Here is a 19,929-nt window from a genome sequence, read left to right as displayed (position 1 = left end):
TAGCTCTTTTTGGTTTTGAATGTCCATAGAATTAGTCTAGGGTTAACCTAATCATGTACCCAGAGGCTTGACTGCCAATCTTGATGGGATTAGGCCAAAACGTCACATCCGGAGGGTGGGGGCTGAGCACGTCACTTCCGTTTAGGGCCATGACCTGCTGACGTAATCAGCACGTGGGCTTGTTTACTTTGATGACGTCACTGATCAAAAGTGCTGATAATTTTCATTAAAAAAAGGTATACACTACTTCTATTGAGATCATTAGAAGTTAAATTCTTTTACATCTTTACCCATAATATCTCATAATTATTTTTATACACTTTAAATTAAAAAATTTATACTATATACTCCCAAATATTTAAACTTTTCCACTAAATCAACACCTTCTATTATTCTTTCTCTTTACATCTACATACTACACAAATCATTCACTATTCGTGTAAAACATACTAAATCAGTGGTTCTCAACCTGTGGGTCGGGACCCCATTTGGGGTCGAACGACCATTTCACGGGGGTCACCAAACAACGTAGTCCGCCATTTTTTCCCCCTTTTCCTTAGCTGTGCTACTCCCTTTTATTCTATTGGCTTTGAAAGCCAGTAGAATAGACTCTCTTGAATAGAGTCTAATTCTATTGGCTTTTAAAAGCCAATAGGAGTTGTCCAGGCTGTCTCTGCCCTGTTGAGCCCACCAAAAGTCCCATTCTGCAAACGGTGCTGTACCAGTTGAGTAGTCCTCGACTTACGACCAGTTGAGTAGTCCTCGACTTACGACCGGTTGAGTAGTCCTCGACTTACAACCGGTTGGGAGTCGCGGCATTAAAAAGGTTGAGAACCACTGTACTAAATCAAACTACCAGCTAAACTAACATTTATTGTTCTTTTTCTTTACATCTACATATTACACGAATCATTCACTATTCCTTTAAAACATCTTCTATCTCAAAAAACTACTACAAAAGTTCATCATTTCCTTTTCTTTATTCCAACATCCGCCTTCTGCTGTTCTTTTTCTTTATATCTATAGGCTGCACGAGTCATTCTCGGTTTCTTTAAAAAATCTTCTGTCATAAGAGACTGTTGCAGAAGTTCAGCCTGTATGTCTCCTACATCATCTGGCTGCTCTTCCAACTTTTCTTCTATTATCTCAGGTCGAGAAGATGATGGAGAGCCTGCCTTCAAAACAGAAGTGTAAAAATCTTTCGCCTTTGAAATTGTATTAAGTCTATAATATATCCCCGCATAATTCACCACTATTCCAGCCGATATCTCCCATCTGAACCGCACCTGTCGTTTTTTGAGCTCGTCAGCCATAAAAGCAAAATCCTTTCTTTTTCTAAGAATTTTTGAAGGTATTTCTTTTAAAATTATAACATCTTGAGCTGCAATTTGAAATCTCTGCTTATAAAAAGCCTGCCAAATTTCATTACAAAGTGATCTCCTAGAAAAATAAATAACCACGTCTCGTGGCAAATTCCTCTGCCTCGCAACCCTTGAATTAACCCTAAAAACTTTTTGTTCTGCAGTACAGCATTTTGAGATGTTAATCTGAAATACAGTTTCTATTATTACCATTTGTGTGAATTTTGTTTTGGTTTATTTTGGGTTTTTTGCTGGCCACATTTTCACTATCCTTTCCAAATAACATTATGGTATTTCTCCTACTCAAAGCATTTAAAATACTACTAAAAATATTAGTATGGCTGACCTCTGGTCGCAAGTAGGGATAACTTCTTTTTGGATCCCACAGTGATAATATCTCTAGGACATTAACTTGGAGTCCTGGTGGACCATCAATATGAGCCAGCAGTGTGCTGCAGCTGCCAAAAAAGCCAACACAGTCCTAGGCTGCATTAACAGAGGGATAGAATCATGATCACATGAAATGTTAATACCACTCTATAATGCCTTGGTAAGACCACACTTGGAATATTACATCCAGTTTTGGTCGTCACAATGTTAAAAAAGATGTTGAGGCTCTAGAAAGAGTACAGAGAAGACCAACAAAGATGATTAGGAGACTGAAGTCTAAAACATATTAAGAACGGTTGCTGTAATTGAGTATGTCTAGTTTAATGAAAAGAAGGACTGGAGTGACATCTAGCAGTGTTCCAATAGGGGTTGCCACAAAGAAGAGAGAGTCAACCTATTCTCCAAAGCACCTGAAAGCAGAACAAAAAGCAATGGATGGAAACTAACCAAGGAGAGAAACAACCTAGAACAGGGGTGTCAAACTGCCAGCCCAAGGGCCGGATGTGTCATCTGGAAGCCATGCCCACCCCATTGCCGGCAATAGCAAAACCGTCCCGATATGTTGCCTGATGTCACGTGACGTCGCAAGTTTGACATGTCTGACTTAGAACGAAAAAGAAACTTCCTGACAGAACAATTAATCTGTAGAACAACTTCCCTCCAGAAGTTGTGGATGCTCCAACACTGGAAGTTTTTAAGAAGAGATTGGACAACCATTTGTCTGAAATGGTATAGGGTTTCCTTTCTGAGCAGGGGGTTGGACCAGAAGACCTCCAAGCTCCCTTCCAACTCTGTTATTATGTTATTTTCTTATGAAGCATCTTGTTATAAATACCTTGCACCTGGGTTATGTGTGTGAATGTGCAGATTAAATTATTCAACAAAGATGTAAGTTGATTGGTATCTAGAAAGAGTTGAAGGTTATCCATTTAACCTGGAGGTTCATGTCTGATAGTGAAGTGATTTGTCTAGATAAAGATACCTTAAGGTGTACTTCAGTGATGGCGAAGTACAGAGTCCGAGTGCCCAAACTGCAACCCAAAACTCACTTATGCATTGTCAGGTGCCGGGTGGGTGTGGCCCATTGGGTGGGCGTGGCTGTGGTGGTAACGGCAGACTGGATGGGACTAAAAAGTTCAATCAATCAATTCCAACTTTGCAAGATCTTTTTTTCCCCGCGAGAAGTTGAAATTGATTGATTGAACTTTTTTTTTGCACATGGCGAAGGCTTAAAGCGAAAAGGTTTTATAAAACCCAGCTGAAGGCCTAGGACTGGGGCAACGGTGCATGTGCCCACAGAGAGGGCTCTGAGTGCCGCCTCTGGCACCCGTGCCACAGGTTCGCCACCACTGGTGTACTTCAAGGTTCTTGTTATCTCCTGGGCTCTGATTGACAGAGCAGGTGCAGGGAGCTGCACTGAGACCCGGGCAGACCACGTGGGCTGCCCAGGCCAGACGGGCTGTCTCCAGCTTACTGAGCATGCGTGGAAGCAGAAAAATACATTGCATTCATTGGCTGACGCTGTCCCTTGCAAAAGGTATAAAAGAGGGAGGAGCCATTTTGTTTGCTGTTCTGTTGTAGCTGAATAAAGAAGTACCTGTTTGTTACTCTGCTTCATTCAATGCCTTCCAATGCGGAAAACAGAACATTGGCAACGAAGGTGGGATTGTGCTGCAGAAGATTCAAAGGCTGACTTCAACTACGGAAAGCCTGCAAGCGCTTACAAGTTCGGCATTCCAACTTCCTTCCACTCTGCCTGCTAGTAAAGACGCTGGAAGAGAATTCGGGTAGGACCGCCCTGGAACCCCTTTGGAAGCCTGTGCAGCACGAGATGTTGAAAGAGGCTGCCAAGAATCATCATAGCAAAGATTGGGCGTTTGTCTGAGTTCGACATCACGTACCCGGAATGCTGGAGTTCCTATGTTGCCAGGGTGGAAAATTACTTCAGAGTCAACCAAGTTCGTGAGGACGGGCTTAAGGCCACGATGCTGCTGTGTGTTTGCAGTCAAGAGACTTTTGACATCGCTGAGAACTTGGATGCTCTGGCACCCTTGGAATCCATTGCTTACACCAGGACTTTTCAACCTTTTCACCATTGTACCACTTTTTAGGATATGGCAATATCTGAGTACCACCAGTCACCTAGCAAGGTGTCAAAAATGTGATGACCAAAAAAAAAAAGGTGATAAGGTACAGGTAGTCCTCGACTTACAATAGTTCACTTAGTGATTGTTTGAAGTTATAATGGCACTGAAAAAAGTGCCCTGCAAGCCACAGCTGAGCAAGACACCTGCCTGCCCACCTGGTGGTGCTCTTCCTTCTGTCTGAGGTTTTCATTGTTGTGAGCATTTCTGTTGAGGATTGGCAGCAGGGTGGGGTGGGGATGTTTGGTTTTTATTCCCCTGTCTGCTGGGTGGTTGCAGCAGGTTTTGGTCACTTCACATGACCCTGGGACACTGTGACCGTCATAAATATGAATCAGTTGCGACTTCCGCTTCCGGGTCAGGCAGCTTCAGCCACATGAAGGGCTTTGCTCTTCGATGGCTGCCTTTCTTTCTACCAGTAAACTCTTATGCGGGTCTTAAATCGCCTTGGAGGGGCGACCACCATCGAGGAGGCTTTTGCTCGGCTGCGGTGGAGCAGCGGCTCCCCCTACAGTCCGAGCTAACTCCATAGGGCCGATAGAGAAGAAGATCGGTCAGTAAAATGGCCGATCACTTTGCTGTGCCAGCTGAAGTCAGAAAATCATCTAAGCGTAAAGAATCACCATGGTGAATCCGGGTGAGATCTTTCCTCCCTCTCTTTATTCTGAACTATTTTTCCTGCAAAGAGCTTGCTTTTTAGATGACTTCTCTGTTCTAAGAGAGCAGCTTCTGTCTATTTGGGGAAAAAAAATACTTTAAACAATACCTCAGAATAGCACTTATTATATTTTGAACCTTTTGGATATTGGGCATCCCTGGAGAGATTTCTAATTTAGAGCATTATTTTACTTACTATACTGAAGATATTTACTTTTTTTCTATCTATTTCGTTGTCATTTTTAATGAGATAAAGGCTTTTAAAGTGCAAAGAAAAGCTTTTTATAGCTTACTGAGGACATCTTGTGGAGAAATTTACTTCAGGAATTAACAAGAAGAAAAGATAAAGGCTTGGAAATAGCTATAGGTTGTGTTTTTGATTTAAAAATTGTGGAGGTGGATGTATATGGATTTTTAATAAATATAGTTTCCACAAAAAGATTAAAAGACTTTTTTTACTATGGAAATAAAAGTTTTTTACCCACAGCCTGACTATGAGCTCATATTGGAAAAAATATTGGAAATGACAGAGGAGATGAAGTTATGGAGAAAAACTAACGATCATTTTGCAGAACCACAAGCTGAGCCTCAAACTTTAAAAGATCAATCTACAGGCCAAGAAGAAGCCTATATGCAACAGTATACACAATTTGAGATGGAAGAAAAAGTTACTGATCAATTGAATTCTGGACTGGATTATGAGCTGATACTGGAAAAAATATTGGAAATGACAGAGGAGATAAAGTCATGGAGAAAAATTAAAGACCATCTTCTAGAATCACAAGCTGAGCCCCAAATTTTAAAAGACCAATCTACAGGCCAAGAAGAAGCTTATATGCAACAGTGTACACAATTCGAGATGGAAGAACTTACTGACCAATTGAACTTTAGAAAAATTCTGGACCCAAAACCTCAGACTGAGACTTTAAATAATTATTCTATAAACCAACTGACTACTACAGAGGAGGATATTTCACAAGCCTATGTACAAATGGAGAACTTTGAAGATCAAAAAATGACTATAAGTGAAATTCTCCCATTGCCAAAATTAATGGACAACCAGATGTGATCGATTGAAAGTTACGACAACCTAGATAACCAAGCTGAAATTATAATATGGAATAAAATGGACTATATTGTTTATATGATACTGGAAGAAGGGGAAGAGAATTTTGATCAGATTGATTTGTTGATAAACATTAGTACTCAAATACTGAGATTTGATGACATAGATACGACATTACGGAAACCAGTTTGGTATAGAAAAACAACCAGAGTTAGATTTAAAAATGTGATTTAAAATCTTAATTATTGGGTCAAAAAGGCTTTAGAAATTTGGACTGATTTGACAATCTAATTGAGTAAATGAAGGCAGTAAAATAATAATATATTTGTTTTAGATATTGTTATGTCCTGAGCCTGTGGAAGCAGGCTCGGGGCATTGCAATGGTCCTGGGCAGGTGCAAGCTGCCCGGGACCAGACTGGCTGTCGCCAGCACTCGCGCGCATGCGCAGGTGCGAGCATGCCAAATGTTGCAGTTTGGCCCGGGAATCGCCTATAAAAGAGGCAGGGAGATTTGGGCATTGTCGGCATCTTGTAATCAGTATGCTGAACAGAAATAAAGAGTTCCTGAGAACTACAACTGCTTCTCGTGTCATTGCCATTTCGCGAAGGACTTAACACTGGCGACGAAGGTGGGATTGCCTTACATCGACTGAAGACAGGTGTAAGCTTACTCTAGAGTCCTGAGCAGTAGGAACGGCGTTGACTCGGCAGCTACCCGCCAATCTAGCGAGCATCGGGGGTAGGTTGGCTGATAGACCCTTCCTTTTCTACAAAAATGGCAAAAGTTGGAAGACTTTCAGAATTCGACATCTGGAAAGATGGGAGTCCTACGTAGCCAGGGTGGAAAACTATCTTAAAGTCAATCAAGTAAGAGAAGATAGTTTAAAAGCCGCCACCCTGCTGTGCATTTGTGGTCAAGACGCATTCGAAATCGCTGAAAACATAGCAGCACCTGTACCTCTAGAATCTGTTAACTACACAGATCTCAAAAAACTACTAAAGGAACACTTCCAGCCCAAGTTGTCCGTCATCGCTTGGCACCACACCTTCGAACAGAGGGATCAGCGACCCAGAGAATCAGCCAAAGAATACAGTGCTTCACTGAGAAAAGCCGCTAAACACTGCGAGTTCAAGGATCTAGAAGAACGGCTGAGAGACAGATTTGTATGCGGACTGAGGCATAGAGAATTGCAGCAGAGACTTTTTGCTAAAGAAGACTTATCATTCCAAGATGCCTTGAGAGAGGTTACTGCAGAAGAGGCAGCGGGCGGCGCCATCAAGAACATGAGGCCGATCAGAAGCATTCCAGACGCTGTGTCCGTGCACCAGGAAGGAGTCCAAAGGAACCCAGAGGAGGATCCTGACGATGAAGTAGACCGTCTCTACCCCACGAAAGAAGGGAAACAGAAGGAAAGCTCTTCAGCTCTCCCCAAGTGCCTCGGTTGTGGAGGTCGCCACAAGAGGACCGACTGTAGATTCCACTCCGCTATCTGCAGGGCATGCGGAAAACAGGGACACATTGCAGCTGTGTGTCTGGGCCGTCAGAAGGTACAACCTCAGGAAGAATTGTGCCTGAAAGGTACCAGGGTCCCCAGCCTAAACAGGGTGGGTTTCTGTGCTTTGCGAAGAAGAATGTGTAGGACAGGCACACACAAGCCCATCAAGAAAAAGCTGTCACTTAAAGTGAAGCTACAAGGAGTTCCATTGGCTATGGAACTGGATACGGGGTCTGCACTTTCAATCATTTCCATGCACACGTTTAGGAAGATTTGTTCTGGCAGCGGATTTCAGGCCAAGCTGAGGCCTTCCGACATTGTGTTAACAGACTTTCAAAACTCCAGAGTGTGTGTTAAGGGGGAGGCCACCCTTAAAGTACAGTATAAGGATTTTGAAGGTCCACTAGATGTAATAGTAGTAGGGGGTGAACGAACGAGTCTCATAGGACTCGATTGGTTTGAGGCCTTGGGAATACACGTCACAGGGCTCAATAGCTTGCAAACAATAGACCTACAAGAAGTCTGCAAAGAATTTGCAGATGTTTTCAGCCCCCAGCTGGGCACGTACAAAGGACCCCCTGTGTCACTGAAGTTAGACCCTACTGTCACCCCTATTAGAATTAAAGCAAGAAGGGTCCCTTTTGCTTTGAAAGGTAAAATTGACACAGAATTGGACAAATTGATTCAGCAAGGAGTTCTAGAACCTGTCGACTCCAGTCCTTGGGAGACCCCCATTGTCACGCTTCTTAAGGCAAATGGGGACATTCGCATCTGTGCAGATTACAAATGCACTCTGAATAAGGCATTGCAGCAACATGCCTATCCTGTCCCAGTGGTCAGTCATATTTTGGCCTCCCTCAAGGGGGGGTGCATTTTTGCAAAGCTTGACCTAGCTCAGGCGTATCAACAGCTGCCTGTTGATGATGCTGCTGCTGTAGCTCAAACCATTGTGACCCACAGGGGGGCATTCAGGGTAAAGAGGTTACAATTTGGAGTAAATGTGGCTCCTGGAATTTTCCAAAGCATAATGGAAAACACACTACGGGGTATACCAGGGGTTTGCCCCTATTTTGATGATGTCTTAATTGCTGGAGACTCTACACACAACTTAGCTGAGAGATTAAGGGCTGTCCTGCTAAGGTTCAGGCAAACGGGCCTCAAACATAAGAAGGACAAATGTAAAATTGGGGTGCCTTCTACAGATTTTCTGGGATTCAAAATTGATGCTACTGGGATTCACCCTGCTGAATCCAAATTGAAGCTAAGGTGCATGCATGCCACCTTTGTCAACGCTCGCACCCTGAAATGCCCCAAGCTCCTGTACATAGATGGGAGGAAACACAGTCTCCATGGTCTAGGGTGCACATTGACTACGCTGGGCCCTTTCAGGGTCAATTCTTCTTGGTCCTAGTTGACAGCCATTCAAAATGGCTTGAGGTTGTACCTGTCTCTTCCACCACCACTGCAAAGACTATTCAAGTACTGAGGGGGATTTTTGCTACACACGGGCTTCCTGATGTCCTTGTATCTGACAATGGCCCTCAATTCACTTCTTCCGAATTCCAAGCTTTCTTACAGGCCAACATGATTCGTCATGCCACCTCTGCGCCTTTCCACCCATCCACCAACGGTATGGCTGAACGCATGGTTTGCATCACCAAGGACGCCTTGAAGAAAATTACCTATGGAGACTGGCATCACAGGTTGGCTGACTTCCTCCTTTCTTATCGCACTACACCTTCCACTTCTACCGGGAGGAGTCCAGCTGAACTTCATTGGGGGCGCAAACTGACTACCAAGCTTGACCGGTTGCACCCGGACAGACTACCTTCCACCATCACACACCCCAGGGCACCTAGACAACTGCTTGTGGGTGCCCCGGTTTGGACTCGTAACTACGGGCCTGGTCATTCATGGGTCCCTGCCACTGTATCCAGGGTCATAGGTCCTTTGTCCTACGAGGTGTCCCTGGACAACGGTCGTGTCCTGCAACGACACATCGACCAGCTCCGCACTAGACGGGACCTTCCCACTGAGACTCCTGGGTCTTTTCCAGGGGGGGAGGGGGAACCCTTTGGGCAAAGGGAAGAGTGCGGGCTGCCGCCTATCATTAGCGAGGGAGTTACAGACAGCTCATTCTGAGATTCCGCGAGTGCTCCAAACAGGAATCCATGGATCCCAACTAGAACTCAGGCACCAGTGCCTACTCCAGCCAGGGAGTCACCCCGGGGGCATAATCACTACTCACCCACATTACTCAGTACTCCATTCAGGGAGGATATCCGGGAGCGTCCAAACAACCCACACCCTGCAAGAGAGCTGGCACACATTCCGTCTAGTTGGCCCAACACTACCCCTGTCCCTAGAAGGGGGCACGCACACAGGGAGGTGGTCGAGGAACCAAATCCCGACTACAACACCTCTGACATCACTCAGGGGACAACTGAGTTTTGGGACAGCACTGAAACCCCAACAAGCCCGGGGACAGAACGGGAACACGGGGAAATACAACCTCTTGACAGGTCTAGGACAGACCTTGGAGGTTCTACAGAATTGCCCAACAGTGCCAGTCACTTAAGAGGGCCAGAGAGCCTGCAGCTAGGCAGGACAACCAGGTCAAACAGAGAAAGAAGCCCTGGCCTGACGAGCCCGGTGGGCAAGCAAGCAGGCCAGGCATTGGAGCACAGTCCTTGGAAATCACCAGGGTTTAGCAAGGGGGACAAGCATACATCACCCCTCAGTCAAGGGGTATTTAGAAGGTACCCAGAAGTTAGGAGGTCACAGAGAGCTAGAAGATCTCCTAAGTATTTAGAAGATTTTGTAACCCTACTGGCAAAACAGAGTTAACAGAGAGTATTCCTGTACACATAGGAAAATAGAACACTGGGGAACAATAGAAGTAAAGGGGACAATTGGTACAAAGTAGTATGGGTACCACACTCGTATTGGGTTGCATATTATTATTGTATGATCATAGTCTTAGCCGGGGGGGGAAGGGGTGTTATGTCCGGAGCCTGTGGAAGCAGGCTCGGGGCATTGCAACGGTCCTGGGCAGGTGCAAGCTGCCCGGGACCAGACTGGTTGTCGCCAGCACTCACGCGCATGCGTGGGTGCGAGCGCGCCAAATGTTGCAGTTTGGCCCGGGAATCGCCTATAAAAGAGGCAGGGAGATTTGGGCATTGTCGGCGTCTTGTAACCAGTATGCTGAACAGAAATAAAGAGTTCCTGAGAACTACAACTGCTTCTCGTGTCATTGCCATTTCGCGAAGGACTTAACAGATATGATAGTTAATTTGGTTGAGATTTGTGTGTGTGTGTGTGATTTTTCTACTCTGTTTATATAGAAAACTATTTTGTAATAGCAGAGAGTAGAGAGATCTATGACAAGAGAAGAAAGAGTATTAATTAATGATGTATTAAATTAAGAGATGGAATATATGTGAAAATATTAGAATGTTATTCTTGGAATATTATGTGTGTTGTAGAAGGGATACCCAAAATTGTATTAATATGTTTGTTTAAGATCAATTGGAATATTTTAATTTAAATTAGTGGAGCTTAAAAGCAGGAGTGATTCATGTAGATGTAATAGTAGGGATTCTTCTGTGGATTGATTGAATTTTAAGAAGAAATAGATTAAACTAAATTTGTTATATCATGTGAGGAAATAGAGGGGGGATTTTTTTCTTCTTTTTTTAAGGTATTAATTTTAGTTTTTTATATATATGACTTGTTTTGCTATGATTGATCACCCTTTCACCACGGTGTTTTCCTGAGCACTTTGATGTTAAAATTTAAAAAATCAATAAAATGTGTATTAAAAAATAAATAAATAAATATGAATCAGTTGCCAAGCATCTGAATGTAAATCACAAAACCCTGGAGATGCTGCAACATTCCAGCTGATCGGAGCTTCTTCTGGGCTCAGCAGAAGCACCAGGGTCAGTGCTGCTTTCCAACTGATTGGTGCTTCTTCAGGGCTCAGCAGAAGCACCAGGATCAGCACTGAGCTCCAGCTGGAGCCTGGCGCTGATCCTGGTGCTTCCACTAAGCCCTGACAGCCCTGCAGCTCCAGCCATCTGTTGCTCAGGCTTCTGCGATGCTGCCCCCAGTTCAGCTCATTCCCCTCCCCCGCTACCACTTTTCTAGGATGGTCGTGTACCACCTGCCAGGTGGTATCCGTACCACTAGTTAAAAAGCCCTGGCTTACACAGAGCTTAAGAAAATGCTAAAAGAACATTTCAAACAAAAACTGTCGGTCATAGCTGGTGACATGCTTTTGAATAGTGGGACCAGCATCCAGGAGAGTCTGCTGCAGACTTCATTGCTGCTCTGTGCCAAGCTGCAAGGCCTTGTGAGTTTAAAGACTTGGAAGAATGGCTACGAGATCGGCTAGTTTGTGGTCTGAGGAGCCAAGAACTGTAGCAAAAAATTTTTGTCAAAGAAACTGTTTCCTTCCAAGACACACTGAGGGAGATAACACTGAAGAACCAGCAGGTGGAGCTGTTAAGGCCTTGCAGCTCTCAAAGAACCCTCAGTGTTCTGACTCCGTCCATCAAGAGGTCGCTGAGAGGGTTGAAGACCCAGAATCTGACAACGAGGTCGATCATTTGCAATAGCCAGCAGAAAGAAGGCACCAAAGGAAAGCCGACAAAAGCCTTGACAAGGCAGTTCCCTTCTCTCTGTGTTTCGGGTGTGGAGGTCGCCACAAACGTACTGACTGTCATTTTCGTTCTGCTACTTGCCGGGCGTGTGGCTAGCAAGGCCACATAGCCGCCATCTGTTTGGGTCACAAGAAAGACCATCCATCGGAAGAGTTGCCTCAAAAAGGCACCGGGGTCCCCAGTCAGAACAGGGTGGGTTTTTGTGCAACCAGAAGGAGCAAGTTGAGAACAGGTGCCCACCACCCATTGAAGAAAAAGCTTCAGCTTGAAGTCAAATTGCAGGGGGTCCCCTTAGAGATGGAGCTGGACACAGGTTCAGCTCTGTTAATCATTTCCCAGAAAACCCTCAAGCAGATCTGCTGTAGAAGTGGCCAAAGAGTTAAGCTCAGGCCATCAAATCTTATTTTGACCGATTTCCAGAATTCCCGAGTCAGCATGAAGTGGGAGGCCACACTCGGAGTGCAGTGTAGGAACTTTGAGGGGTTTGGGGATGTTGTCGTGGTTAATGGTGACCGCACGAGTCTAATTGGACTCGATTGGTTTGATGCACTTGGAATTCAGGTGACTGGGTTACACAGTCTGCAATCGGCAAGACTTGCTGAGGTGTGTAAGGAGTTTGCTGATGTATTCAGCCCTGAGTTAGGGGCCTACAAAGGACCTCCTATTGCCTTAAGGTTAGAACCTTCCATTGCAGCGATCAGGATTAAGCCTCATTGGGTGCCCTTTGTGCTTAAGCAAAAGATCAATGCTGAGCTGGACAAGCTGAATTGTCATGTCACTTAAGGCCAACGGAGAAGTCCGCATTTGTGCTGATTATAAATGCACGCTAAACAAAGTGTTACAGCAGCATTCTTATCTAGTGCTTGTAGTGAGCCACATCCTGGCTTCTCTACAAGGAAGCTGCATTTTCACCAAGTTAGATTTGGCACAGGCCTATCAGCAGCTGTCGGTGGACGACGCAACGGCAGAGGCCCCAATGATTGTGACCCACCGGAGTGCCTTCAAGGTCTGAAGGCTACAGTTTGGGGTAAATGTAGCCCCTGGCATCTTCCAAAGCGTGATGGAGCGAACGCTCTGTAACATTCCAGGAGTATGCCCATACTTCGATGATGTCCTCATTGCTGGGGAATTAGTTGAAAACCTGTCTGACAGGCTTCAGGCTGTTTTGCAGCGTTTCCGCGAAGCAGGGCTGAAGCTCAAAGAGGAGAAGTGCAAAATTGGAGTCACTTCCAAAGAATTCCTGGGGTTTCGTATAGATGCCAAAGGCATCCATCCTGCTGAATCTAAGCTCAAAGCGATTCAGCAGGCCCCAAATCCCAAGTCAAAGAGCGAACTTCAAGCCTTCCTTGGACTTCTAAATTTTTACCATTCATTTCTCCCCCACAAGGCCACAGTGGCAGAGTACCAGACCATCTTACTTGTCTCTTGAGAAACCTACAAGCGGGTCAAGAAGCAACAGTGAGAACTGGACACGGAACCACTGATTGGTTCAAAATTGAGAAAGGAGTCCGGCAAGGCTGTATACTTATATGCAGAGCACATCATGAGAAAGGCAGGGCTAGATGAATCAAAAATTGGAATTAAGATTGCTGGGAGAAATATCAACAACCTAAGATATGCAGATGATACCACTGTAATGGCAGAAAGTGAAGAGGAACTAAAGAGCCTCTTGATGCGGGTGAAGAAGGAGAGTGCAAAAGTTGGCTTGAAAATCAACATTAAGAAAACCAAGATCATGACATCTGGCCCTCTCAATTCCTGGCAAATTGATGGGGCAGAAATGGAGGTAGTGAGAGATTTTATCTTCCTGGGCTCCAAGATCACCACAGATGGGGACTACAGCAAAGAAATTAAAAGATGTTTGCTCCTGGGGAGGAAAGCTATGGCAAATCTAGACAGCATACTAAAAAGCAGAGACATCACTCTGCCAACAAAAGTATGTATAGTCAAGACTATGGTTTTCCCAGTTGCAATGTATGGCTGTGAAAGTTGGACCATAAGAAAGGGTGAGCACAAAAGAATTGAGGCCTGGAGAAGACTCCTGCGAGTCCCCTGGACTGCAAGGCGATCAAACTGGTCAGTCCTAGAGGAGATCAACCCTGACTGCTCTTTAGAAGGCCAGATCCTGAAATTGAAACTTAAGTACTTTGGCCACCTAATGAGAAGGAAGGACTCACTGGAGAAGAGCCTAATGCTGGGAAAGATTGAGGGCAATAGAAGAATGGGATGACAGAGAATGAGGTGGCTGGATGTAGTCACTGAAGCAGTAGATGTGAGCTTAAATGGACTCCAGAAGATGGTAGAGGACAGGAAGGCCTGGAGGAAAATTGTCCATGTGGTTGCGATGGATCAGACACGACTTCGCAACTAACAACAAAATAGGATTTACCAAATAAAATATTTTTCTAAAGTAATTATTTATACATCAATAAGATGTTACACTTGTATACCATGTTTAATAAAAATACTTGGAACTCATGTCTATGTAGAAGCCCTCCTCCCAAATACCAATTACATATCAATTACATACCAACAATTTAAAAAAAAACTTGATGGGAGTATGCACCCAAGAACGATCCCTATATAAATATTCATTTTATTTGCCATCTATTAATACTTTTTGATATCTAGATCAACTGAGGTTTATATCACAGTGTCACATGATGGTTTAGCATTAAAGCATACATAAGATACTGAGTTCCAAGAAGGATTGGGAAATCCATGCTCAGAAATTCTCTCAGTATCCATCATTGGCTGTGAAGTTCACGAACATCCAAAGGGCCACTAGGTTCTTTACTATTGTGATAAACAATAATGAATTAGATGGTCTTAGTATAAGGCACTTATGTCCAGTTGTATTCTACAGTACACCCCATATTAGTCTAGTTTTAAATAAACAGAGTTCTTTCATCAACTGATTCTAAATAACTGGTGGACTTTTAAAGACCTGATAATCTGCTAATAGAATCTGATCAACTTTGGTTAAACAAAAATAAATCAGCATCAGGTAGCAAATTTTTCCCGATTCTAAGTTATTTAGCAACAATTTCATCCTTTCCTAAATCAAAATCCTATTAGTGAGTACTAGCTCAGTTCAGTTATTAAAAACTGAAGCTCGGCGCTGATCCTAGTGCTTCTGCTGAGCCCTGAAGCACCAATCAGCTGAAAAGCGGAACTGATCCTGGCACTTCTGCTGAGCCCAGAAGAAGCGCTGATCAGTTGGAATGTTGCAGCATCTCCAGGGTCTTGTGATTTACATTCAGATTCTTGGCAACTGATTAATATTTATGACGGTCACAATGTCCCAGGGTCATGTGAAGTGACCAAAACCTGCTGCGACCACCCAGCAGATGGGGGGAATAAAAACCAAACACACACACACCCCGCTGCCAATCCTCAACAGAAATGCTCACAACAATAAAAACCTCGGACAGGAGGAAGAGCATGGCTGGGCAGGCAGGCAGGTGTCTTGCTCGGCTGTGGCTTGGGGGACACCTTTTTCAGTGCCATTGTAACTTCAAACAGTCACTAAGTGAACTTGTAAGTCGAGGACTACCTGTACTTTATCACTTTTTTTTGGTCATCAAGTTTTTGACACCTTGCTAGGTGACTGGTGGTACTCGGATATTGCCATATCCTAAAAGTGGTACAATGGGTGAAAAGGTTGAAAAGCCCTGCTTTAACACACACATATAGAAAAATTATCTTAATGCTCTCCCCCCCACACACACTGAAGTATATCTAATAGCCTCTTTAATAGCTCAAGGCTAACAGGTTGTGTCAGAACTGTTCTGTTTTCCGCATTGGAAGGCATTGAACAAGGCAGAGTAACAAACAGGTACTTCTTTATTCAGCAACAACAGAACAGCAAACAAAATGCCTCCTCCTCCTTTTATATTTTTTGCAAGGGACAGCGTCAGCCAATGAATGCAATGTATTTTCCCGCTCCTGTGCATGCTCAGTAAGCTGGAGACAGCCTGTCTGGCCCGGGCAGCCCACGTGGTCTACCCGGGTCTCAGTGCAGCTCCCTGCACCTGCTCTGTCAAACAGAGCCCAGGACATAACATCCCTCCCCTCTTGGTCAAGGAACAGATACTTACTATTTTACAATATTACAATGCGCCCTCAATGTTATCATAACAAGCAATAATACACAACATTATAGGTCTTCCAATTGTCAAAATAATAATGTCAATTAAAGTCCCCTTACAAGGAATACACACCATTTTTTCCCTGCATCACATCATAGCACAAAATAAATCGGTTCCCAAAAGACATACACAAGCATTTCAATTACAATAAAATACAAAAGCATTTTATGGTTACAAAGACAGAAACCTCACATAGTCCTTTAAGAACTTCGGTGGGCCTTTGGCCTGCTCCGATCGTCTCGGAGCTGCTGCAAGTGCCCGATCTGCAAGCTCGCCTGCCAGGCTTGGCAGACCGGGACTTTGAGACCTGTTAGATCCGGGTGAAACTGGTTCATGAAGGCTGGCCTTTTCCAGTGGGCCCAAACCGTTGTCCAATTGACTTTGGCTGGCCCTTTCCGGTAGGCCCAAGCCAGAGTTCCTTGATGGGGTGGAATTCCCTGGATCAGCATAAACAGCCGGCTGGGAGCACTGTCCCATTGGCACAAGGCCTGAGGTAGATGTGGCATGGAAAACCGATTGAGTGCAGTGGCCCGTTGACACGTTGCCTGCAGAAGGAGCAGTGTGGCAAGTTGGTTGAGTGCAATGTCCCATGGACGCTGTGCCAGAGTCAGGAGCCGCCTCGTTGGCAGAACCCACATTTGGTGAATGCAGTGTCCCGCTTTCAATGAGAGACTGAGATTCACGATTGCAATCATGGTCCTCCCCCCCCCCCAGAGCAGAATCAGGAGCAGAAGTGTGGCTAGGTAACTGCCAACGCAGCTGGTCAATGTGCCTGCGCAGCACACGACCATCTTCCAAGGCCACTTCGTATGACAGTGGTCCAGTAACTTTGCAGACCACTGCAACCACCCAAAGGTGCCCAGGTCCATAGTTCCAAACCGGATCACCCACTTGCAGATGCCTTGGTGCCCGTGGCTGTGACACCTGTGAAGCCACCCGGTTTGGGTGTAATCTATCTAACTTAGTGATAAAGCGGCGACCCCATCGGAGCTCAGCTGGGCTCTTGCCTATAGATGTGCATGGAGTGGTACGATGGTAGAAGAGGAAATCTGCCAACCTGTGATGCCAGTTTCCATGGGTGAGCCGTTTCAAGGCCTCTTTTGTGGTGTTCACTATGCACTCAGCTTGGTCATTTGAAGCCAGGTGAAAAGGTGCCAAAGTAGCATGCCTAATCATATTTGCCCTCAGAAAGGACAGGAACTCCGAGGAGGTGAATTGAGGTCCGTTGTCGGAGACGAGGACATCTGGAAGCCTGTGAGAGGCATAAATCCCCCTCAACACCTGGATAGTCCTGGCAGTCATCATAGTGGACACTGGAATGATCTCCAGCCATTTGGAGTGACTGTCCACCACAATGAGGAAGAGCTGCCCCTGAAAGGGGCCAGCGTAGTCGATATGAACCCTCGACCAAGGAGCATATGTGACCTCCCATCTATGAACGGGAGCCTGTGGCATTTTGGGCCTGGACTGCTGGCAAATGTGGCATCCTTGGACCTGGGTCTCAATCTCTTTATCAAGCCCAGGCCACCAGAGGTAGCTGCATGCAGCACCTTCATCTGGACTATTCCCAGATGTCCCTCATGCAAGGAAGCCAAGACCCTAGTCCTCAGTGAGGTCAGGATTACTACCCTGCTGCCCCACAGGACACAACCCTTAAAGATGGATAACTCATGCTTCCTTTTCCAGAAACTCTGGAAGTTAGTGTCAGGGCACGTGGCAGGCCATCCTGACAACACCCAGTTCAACTCGTGTGTTAGCGTGTTGTCTGTAGCCGTTTTTGCAGCTATATCCCCTGCATTGAGAGGAAACTCAGGCAAATCCTGGATAGCCAGGATGTGATTGGCCGGAACAGGATCCAACTCTAATAGCCGTAGAGGCAACCTACTAAGGCTGTCAGTGTGGCCCATTTCTTTACCTGGTTTGTGAACCAGGCAGTAGTCATAAACAGAAAGAAATATTGACCATCTCAACATTCTAGGAGAGATGATTTGGGCATTTGTTTGTTCATTGTGAATAACCCCAGAAGTGGCTTGTGGTCAGTGAAGACCGTGAAATGGCAGCCACAGAAAAAGTCGTAAAACTTCTTAATGCCAGCCACAATGGCCAAAGCATCTCTATCTGCGCATAATTGCGCTCAGCAGAAGACAGAGTCTTGGAATAATAGGCTACAGGGACTTGGGTCCCATCAGGCCTGAGGTGGCTTAAAACAGCCCCAATCCCATAAGGAGATGCATCGCAAGCTATGCTAACTGGCAAATGCTCATTGAAATGAGCCAAAACAGCATTTGAAGACAACAATGCTTTGACCTCAGCAAAACTCTTTTCATGGACTTTTGTCCACTTCATGGAGCCTGTTTGTCCAAGAGCTTGCCACAATTTGTTGTGATCCACACAATCAAAGGCTTTAGCCTAGTCCAGGGGTCAGCAACCTGAAACAGTGAAAGAGCCACTTGGACCTGTTTCACTCACAAAAAGAAAAAACTGGGAGCCGCAAAATGTGTGTGCGCATGCACGCGCATGCGCAAAACAGGGAGCTTGATTGAAGAGTGGAGCTTAAGGCAAGACATGTACCGGCCCTGCTCCCCATCCAGCTCTGGTATGGATGGCTCTGCCGTCCTGGCTTCTCCTCCCCTTGGAAAAGACTGCTCTCCCCCTGCCCCGCGCTCTCCTTCTGGGACTTTCTTCTTTCTGCCTTTTGGCGTGAAGGTTCCCAGGGAGTGGAGGAGGAGGAGGCTGATGGGGAGAAGGAGCTGCTGCAGCAAATCTTCGGAGGCGGCAGCAAACAGCCGCTCTGGCTCGCCTATCTCAGCCTGCTGCAGGAGGCTGGAGTTGAGGCTTCTGGCTCGCTCTGGGAGGGGTGCTTGGAAAAGAGAGGATGAGAAGCAGAAAGTGGGAGAAAGGACTTCTTCTAGCTCTTTGGGGTTCTTTCGCTGGGATGGCGAGGAAGCAGCAGTTCTGCTCCATGGGAGGTGGGAGCCTTTCCTTAAAGCTTTGCCAAGTGACTTCAGGAGCGAAGCAAGCTCTGAGTCCCTGGAATGTCAACATTGCAAAAGAGGAAGGCGGTGGTGGGATTAAAATAAAATGGGGGAGAGGTTGAGGAAACCCAGCAGATGCCTCTATCAGAAGGCAAACAAGAAAGGCAAGATCAGGGAGAGGAAGAAAGCTTTTGGGGCTTATGCACAGACATAGCTGACTCCTCCTCGTCTCCTGCCCTTGCTGCATCTCCTGTGGAGACAGGTTTGCTTCTCTCTGTGTCTCTCTCTCCCACTCAAAGCCATCCTGCAGCTCGATCCTTGAAGTGATTTCAATCAGCCCCTTCATTGCCAAGCGAACCCATGGAAGTCAATGAAGGTCCACGGCGACTCGAAAGGTCAGCCACAGTGCTTCCAAGTCTGTTGGTTTTACCGGCGAGCCACCTCCTTTGCCTCTTTGGCTTTGGCATCAACATAGATCACTGAGCAGGAGGATTGATTAGTGCGGGTCTCTCTTGGCCAAAGTAGTAATGGTTGGAACAGGACCTTGCCTGATCCTTTGTCCAAACTCAGCCAGGTAGGTCCCCTGGCCTTTTGAGTCGCCGCAGACCTCCATTGACTTCCATGGGGATGCTTGGCAATGAAGGGGGCAATTGAAACTGCTTCGAGGATTGAGTTGCAGGATGGCTTTGAGTGGCAGAGAGAGAGACACAGAGAGACGCAAACACGTCTCCACAGGAGATGCAGCAAGGGCAGGAGACAAAGAGAAGGAGGAGGTGGTTCGCTGGTAAATCAACAGACTTGGAGGTGCTACGGCCTTCTGGGACACCCCGGGGTCTTACAGAAGACCCAGCCCAGACCCAATTCCCTGCCCTGCCCATCTGGAGACCCCACCACAGTCTCCCCTGCAAACCAGCCTGCAGGATACTCAGGGAGGGGAAGCCCAGCACTGGGCCATGGGGGGAGCTGGGCTCCAGGACCCCCTGCCCCAAGGAGAGGAACTCCCCTGCCAACATGCGCCAATCCTT

At 45.8% G+C, this 19,929-nt stretch overlaps 1 protein-coding gene across 3 annotated transcripts in view; it reads left to right on the top strand.

The window, feature by feature from the left end:
- The window catches only part of PRICKLE1 (prickle planar cell polarity protein 1), a 317,824-nt gene that overhangs the window by 181,011 nt on the left and 116,884 nt on the right, over positions 1-19,929 (top strand). The gene's annotated exons all lie outside the window — the stretch shown is intronic.

The sequence above is a fragment of the Crotalus tigris genome, unplaced genomic scaffold, assembly GCF_016545835.1.
Source record: "Crotalus tigris isolate CLP2741 ecotype Arizona unplaced genomic scaffold, ASM1654583v1 scf7180000017753.6788120, whole genome shotgun sequence".
Taxonomy (NCBI): Eukaryota; Metazoa; Chordata; class Lepidosauria; order Squamata; family Viperidae; genus Crotalus; species Crotalus tigris.
This window is presented reverse-complemented; position numbering and strand designations above follow the sequence as displayed.